The following is a 7,067-nucleotide window of genomic DNA, read 5'->3' on the forward strand; positions in this document are numbered from 1 at the left end:
TGTGGTGTTAATTGATGTTTACAGTATGACATTTCTACTTTATTGTCTGGGATATTTTTATGGTGATAAACAACTCAATCTTTTGAGCCTTCAGTTGGGGAATTTCTTTGTGTAATGCCAGACTTTCTAAATAAGGGTCATCTGTGCTCATGTTTTAGGTAAGGCTCAGGAATGGAAGACTCCATGAGCACAATGGCATGGAAACTACACTTTATGCTGTCAATGAAAATCAAAAATGTATGTGTGGCTTTTAGAGTGCTTCTAAACTTTAAAATGAGTGGGTGGCAGAGTTTATATTCCTGTTCTAATCAGAACTACCTCTAGAGACAATTTAAATTCCAAATTGTGACTGCCCTGTTTGGATGGCCACTAACTATTGAATAGCCTTTAAATTAGAAACCCACTTTTGACCCAATGTTGAGCACAGTCTTTCAAAATAAAGTTAATTTTAATATTTTAACCTAGAAGCAGTGCTAGAATTAATACATTTATGTCAAAGTAGAATAATTCAAATTAACATCAACATGGGACTTGATGTTAAATACTATCCACCAAAGATTAAGTTCTAATCTCAGACCAAATCAGCACATCTAAACACTAAATCAAAATTTTGTGACTAGGATGGAAAAAATTGGTATATATTACTACATATATATGTAGTGTTTACATATATATTAAGGGTGAGCTATCAAAATACTCACGGATGTGAGGGCAATGATCACCAGGGTTGATTTCAGCTGATCTGACTGACAAGGTGGCTGTCCCCTTCCCTCTTCACCATTCCACATGCATCCCTCCTGAAGCTGCGTGATTGGTCAAAAGAGGATGGTTCTGGTCAAAGGTATGCAAATAGCTGTGCTCCCCTACTACAGTCTCCAGTCAAGCTCCCAAAACATTCACTAAAATTCCTGTTGAGGTTTCAGAGTAATCCTCTCTATTTAAACCAGTGTTAGGAGTCTCCTTTTTAAAATTACTCTAGAAGTCAAGAGTGGCAGCTCAACCAACATCTTCATTGCATGCCTTGTTTTCAATAGATTTTTATGGACCACCTACTTGGTATACTGGGACATGCAGGTGAAGGACAAATGAGCAATTGTAGAAATGACACTGGGAAGTACCTACACTCCATGCACAATGGAAGGAAGTGAAGTCAAAAGCAGATCAGAGTAAGTCCAATTCTGGGCTAGACCACTATTTCCTATGATTGCCGATCCACTGAATAATAACAAACAGCATATCCTACAGGTAAGATACTGTACTCATGTATGTTAGCCTTTATTTTGAACCTGGAGAACCTTTGTGGTCCAAGATCACAAAGTTGGTAATTATTAAATGGGATTGGGAGCAAGTAATCAGGTTCACCATCTATATTTCTGTATTCTTTTTGTTTGGTTTTGGGGGGGAAGGGGTTGGGGGTGGGTTTCTTGGTAGGACTGGGGTTTAAACTCAGGACTTTGAGCTTGCAAAGCAGACACTTATCACTTGAGCACCCCTCCCATCCATTTTGCTCTGGTTATTTTGGAGATGGGGGTCTCAAGAACTGTTTGCCCCGGCTGGCCTGGAACTTCAGTTCTCCCCATCTCAGCCTCCTAAGAAGCTAGAATTACAGGCATGAGCCACCAGCGCCCAGTCCATCTATATTCTTAATCACTGAAGAGTGGAAGAGAAGCAGAGTGGAGTTCAGATTGTAGCTAAGTGTTCGGCCTGTACTAAAGAAACTGCCAAGATATCCTACTCGTTCAAGGTTGTAAACAGAAGAAAAAAAACCTCTGCCTGCAGCCTGGTTATACTAAGATCACGGGCTGGGAGGGGAACCCGTGCAGAGCTCAGCTGTTGGGGTTGGGCTTTACTGTGCTTTTCTTCCATAACATCACAAAAGAGGCTGCCTTTGGCAGCCCAGCACTCTCATCCCATGTTTATTTAAGTGCAAAATAATTTCCCAGTCCTTGGCTCCAGCAGCTCTGCATGCAGCTGTTGTAGACCATGGCCTGAAGACACAAGGCAAATGGGCGAGGAGGGAAGTTTAGTCACCCGCATTCTTGATCTGTACTCAGGCACCCTTTCTAGGGATGGGAAGAGGGAGAAGACTGGGAGCACCGAGATCTGTTTAAGAGAGCCTCTAAGCTGTGACAACTTGCATAGCTAATCTGATAGAAGGACAAGATTGCTTTTACCAGAATCCCCCAAGGAACACGAAACAGCTAAAGCAGTTAGGTACCTTCAAGCATCTAGAAGTTAGAAAATACTCCTATGGGTAGAGTGTTTGAAACATCCAAGAAAGAAGAGTGAGTGTTTGTTGAGCTGGGAGGGAAAGGAACTGGTCTGAGGATTAAACTACTTCTGGACCCTTGTTGCCAGGCAGCTGGTCTACTGCAGATGCGGAGTCACATTTCAGATTGTACCCTGAGAGTTGCATAGTCACATGCCAAATCTTACTGATGAACTGATCTTTGTAAAGGAGATCAGATGTGGTGGGAAGACACTTAGATGGTTTTCCTAGGATCCTAGAAGTTGTCCTAAAAGGCACCTTAGAAGCTATTCCCAGCCTCGCACCCATAATGGAAGAACGAGAATCAGGATGCAGATCTGGCTGCTAATTCCTAGCTGTTTGTTTCCAAGTTCTGCATGGAGGCTGGGGGTGCTTTAAATGGAGACTGAACAACAGAATGAGGGTTCCCATAGCCTGATAAACTGAAACTCAAATTCAGCCTACAGCCCTTCTCCTTGACTTTAAGACACTTCCTCAAAATTCAGGTTCTTGATTGTAAAATGGGCATTCATTGTCTAACTATAGTTATGGTGAGGATTACACAAAGAATAGGCTATTTGTGTGTGTGTGTGTGTGTGTGTGTGTGTGTGTGTGTTTTGTTTTCAAGACAGGGCCTTGCTATTGTAGCCCAGGCTGTCCTCAAACTCACGATGCTCTTGCCTTAGCCTCCTAAATGCTGGAATTGTGGGCATGTGCCCATGCACAGCTAAGAATAAGCTATTTTTATTACAGGGCAAGTTTTTTTTTAAAGCAGAGGGAAGTTTTAACTGTGCCTAAGCCCTCTTAATAAAAGTAGTTCCTGTGTGACATTGTATTTGGCACTTATTAAAACATGAAATATGGCTTGAGTCCATATATTTTCAGTTGGCATTTCAGCAGAGAAGGAACTAGGGGACTCTGGTTGAAGGAGCTAGAGACTCAAGTTGTTCCCCTTCTGTATTCCCTGAATCTTAGCCCTGAAAGGACCCTTAGGTGACAAATTATGGGGACAGGGAAGTGAAGTTTATAAGACCAGGTTGTCTGTGCTAGCTAGAGAATACCTATTAGTACTTAGTCCTATACCAGTAAACTGAGTCCTTCATGCTTTTTCTACCCTACTCTAGTACCTCACATCAGAATCAGAAATTCTTGCCAGTGAGATGGGGAGCATGGAGTATGAAGACCCTGGAAAGAAGGAGAGGTCAGGAATACAGCCACTGGAAGCCAAAATTGACCTCAAAGAAGTAGCCTGGGAAGGGTGGGGGCCAGGGTAATGGTGAATGGGTACAAGGGTACAATTGTGACGCTGCTGTGAGCAAGGCAAGGACAGATTGAGAGTTTCTCTCTCTCCAATTTTGGCCAAAACTGTGAATAAATTACTTTTCTCATTTCCCTATGGATGATGTCATTTTCTCTAATGTGGCTTTTGTGGTGCTGGGGTTGAACTTGCAGCCTCATGCATGTCAGGGAAGGACTGTTCCACTTGAACTACATGCCCAGCCTTGTCATGTTCTCTTAATTTAGACCCAGAACCAGGAATTATGACAGGGGCTTAGATAACATCAGGGCCTGCACACTCATAGGACAGCATCACAGAGTGCTTCTCATCTAGAAACTGCTATACTTGGGAGCAAGTTCCTTCTGCTCCATGACAGTGTGCATTCACTCTTCCACTCACTCACTCATTCATCAATTAAGTCATCATCGTTAAGTCTCATTAGAGTTAATTTTTTTCATGACCAGTGGAAGCATTGACCAAGAAAGCTATCGTCATGTCAGGCTGGATCCCTGCCATGCACACAAGCTTGTTGGGCAGTGCTTGGTTTCACAGCATGAGATTATCTAGAGGCTTAAGTGGGGGCAGAGAGAAGGGGATCAGAGAGGGACTTACATGTCTCAGAGATGTCCTTCAGCAGCAGAGCAGGGGTACTCCAAAGCACCATGGCAGTGTGGCATCTTATAACTAAAAGGCTCTACTTTATCTCTTTTAGCAAAGATATGGTGGTGAGCTTTTGCAGGATGTGCAAAGCAGGCAGGCTGTAATTGAGCCTGATTTCCAGTGTTCAAAAAACTATCTATGGGACTGGGGCTGTAGCTCACTGGGAGTGCACTTGCCTAAAATACACAAAGACCTGTGATCAATCCCCAGTCCTGCAAAAAAAAAAGAAAGAAAGAAAAAGCTGTGTATGTACAGTGTGCATATGGAGATGCTGTACTTAATAGCAATAAATGATTTAAATATTAGGGAAAAAAAAAACCTTCAGGGATGAGCATAGAGATCAGTGGTAGAACTCTTGCCCAGACATGTGCAAGGCCATAGTTTTGATCCCTAGCATGGCAAAAACAAACATACTCTCCCAGAAAACCTTTTCCTGAAATCATAAAGCAGGAATCTCCTGAGTTCTCTGGCTAGAAGCACATGGTACCTAGTCTATTCAATGACAAGGGGAATGAGTTATCCTGTTGCTAAGACAATCAAGATGACTCACCTCCCCCCCCACACACACACACACCCCAGAACTAGGTTGGACCACTGGCCTGTCCTATGAAGAAAAGAGTAGATTCCTGAACAAAAGTGGGCTTTGCCTGGAAGGAATGGTGGGCTGGAGGAATAAACTGGGATAGGAAACAAATGGTATTTGACAAAGAAGAACAAAGGAGAGCTTTCCTGGCATGGAGACTTGCATGCACAGAGAAAGGTTTACAAGGAACCAGCCTGGCTGAAATGCAGAGCTCAGTGGGGAGGGAGCACAGTGCATGCTGGGAGAGCTTGCAGCTCAGCCCATGCAGGGCCTGGTGAGCCTGGTTCATTCATTTCCTATTGCTGCTGTAACAAACTTACCACAAAGGCTACACAATTTTATTGCTTCTTGGCTTTTTGGCTAAGATCAAATGTAGTATCTATTATTATGAGTTGAATATTTACTTGAGGACAACATATTAAATAGATTTTCGGAGCAAAATAGCTTGTTCTATCTACTCCTTGCATCAATCTGATTTGGCAGTACCTCCAGTAATACAGCAACCCCTTGGAGGACTCTCTATCTCTCTGTCTCTCTGTCTCTGTCTGTCTGTCTCTCTCTCTCTTTGTGTCTCTCTACCTCTCTCTCTCTCTCTCTCTCTCTCTCTCTCTCTCTCACACACACACACACACACACACACACACACACATTTATTATTAGAGTTGTAGAGGTCAGAAATACAAAATGGGTTTTATTAGATTAAAACCAGTTGTTGCCAGAACAGCATTCTTTTGGAGGCTCTAGAAAAAATTTCTGCCATTTCCACATCTAGAGGTTATCTGCATTCCTTGGCTCATGGTACATTATCACTAAGCTTTCTGCTTCCATCGTCCTATGTCCTCTGACTCTCATTCTGATCTCTCTGCTCCCCCCTCCCTTTTTTTCAGTACTGGGGTTTGAACTCAGGGCCTTGTGCTTGCTAGGCAAGCATTCTACCATTTTAGCCATACTCCCAAGTCCTTCTTGCTTTAGTTATTTTTTGGATAATGTCTCCTATTTTTTTGCCTGGATCAGCCTAGAGTGTGATCCTCCTACTTGTACTTCCCAAGAGGCTAGGATTATAGGTATGAGCTACCACACCAGTCCCCCATCTTTTTTGAGACAGGGTCTCACTATGTAGCCCAGGCTGGCATTGAACTTACAATCCTCCTGCCTCAGTCTCCTGAGTGCTGGGATTACAAGTGTGTGCCACCATAACTGGCTCTGATTCTCCTTATAAGGACCCCTGTGATTACCTTGGACCACCAGGAAACCCCAGCATAAAGAAGGAGGAGGAGGGGACAGAGAGGGAGAGGAGAAAGGAAAGGCATGTATCCTAATCCCATAGAACAAACAGACATCAGGATAGTCAGCAGAATGCTTTGAGAGTTATTAATGCTGAAGCTGGATTTGCTTTTGGTTTTGGTTTTTTGAGATGGGGCTCACTATGTAACCTAGGCTGGCCTGGAACTTGCTATGTAGCCTGGACTGGCTTCAAACTTTCCATCCTCCTGCCTAGCTCTGTGTCACCATGCTCAGCCCTGACTCTTTTTTGTTCCTTTTTTTAACTGGCTTTGGACATGTTAGTAGGTTTTTAGAAAGGCCAGGTACATTGCAGCTGGCTGTGGCCTGCCTTAGTTTAACTTAACATTTAACCCTTTGCTCCTGTCTTGCTGCCACCCAAAATACAGCTCTGGCCATTAATCCTCCATAAATAGCACTTTATTTCTCTCTCTTTCCTCAGTCTCATTGCACCTTCTGCTGTGGCAGCCAGTTCTCGTACACAGGGAATTGGTTCTTTTCCAATGTGTCCCTGCCTTTCATGGTCATACCTTTTATTTGTTCCATTAATTTCATTTACTCTTTAACTGATACATAAAAGTATACATTAAAAATATACATATTGATGGGGTTCCATGTGACGTTTTGATACATGCATACATTGTACAATGTTTAACTCAGGCTAAACATATCTTTCTCCTCAAACATTTATCATTTCTCCATGGTGAGTACATTAAAATGCTTTCTTCTAGTTTTTGAAATGTATGGTACATTACTATTATCTACAGACACACTGCTATGCCCCAGAATTTTATTTTTTGGGGGGCAGGAAGAGGTAGTACTGGGATTTGAACTCAGGGCTTTGCGCTTGCTAGGTAGACACTTTACCGCCTGAGCCATGCCTCCAGCCCCAGAATTTTTTTTTCCTGCACTACATTCTGAATTCATGCACTCTACTACTTCAGCCATGCTCCCCAGCCCAACTGGAATTTCTTGCTCTTACCTAAGTATAACTTAATACCCACGGATGGACCTTT

General features: G+C 42.9%; 1 pseudogene; it reads left to right on the forward strand.

Moving 5' to 3' along the window:
- Positions 1–5,110: 5,110 nt before the first annotated feature.
- Positions 5,111–5,278, forward strand: LOC141420949 (U2 spliceosomal RNA; annotated as a pseudogene).
- Positions 5,279–7,067: the final 1,789 nt, after the last annotated feature.

This window comes from Castor canadensis, chromosome 2 (assembly GCF_047511655.1).
Source record: "Castor canadensis chromosome 2, mCasCan1.hap1v2, whole genome shotgun sequence".
In the NCBI taxonomy this organism is placed as follows: Eukaryota; Metazoa; Chordata; class Mammalia; order Rodentia; family Castoridae; genus Castor; species Castor canadensis.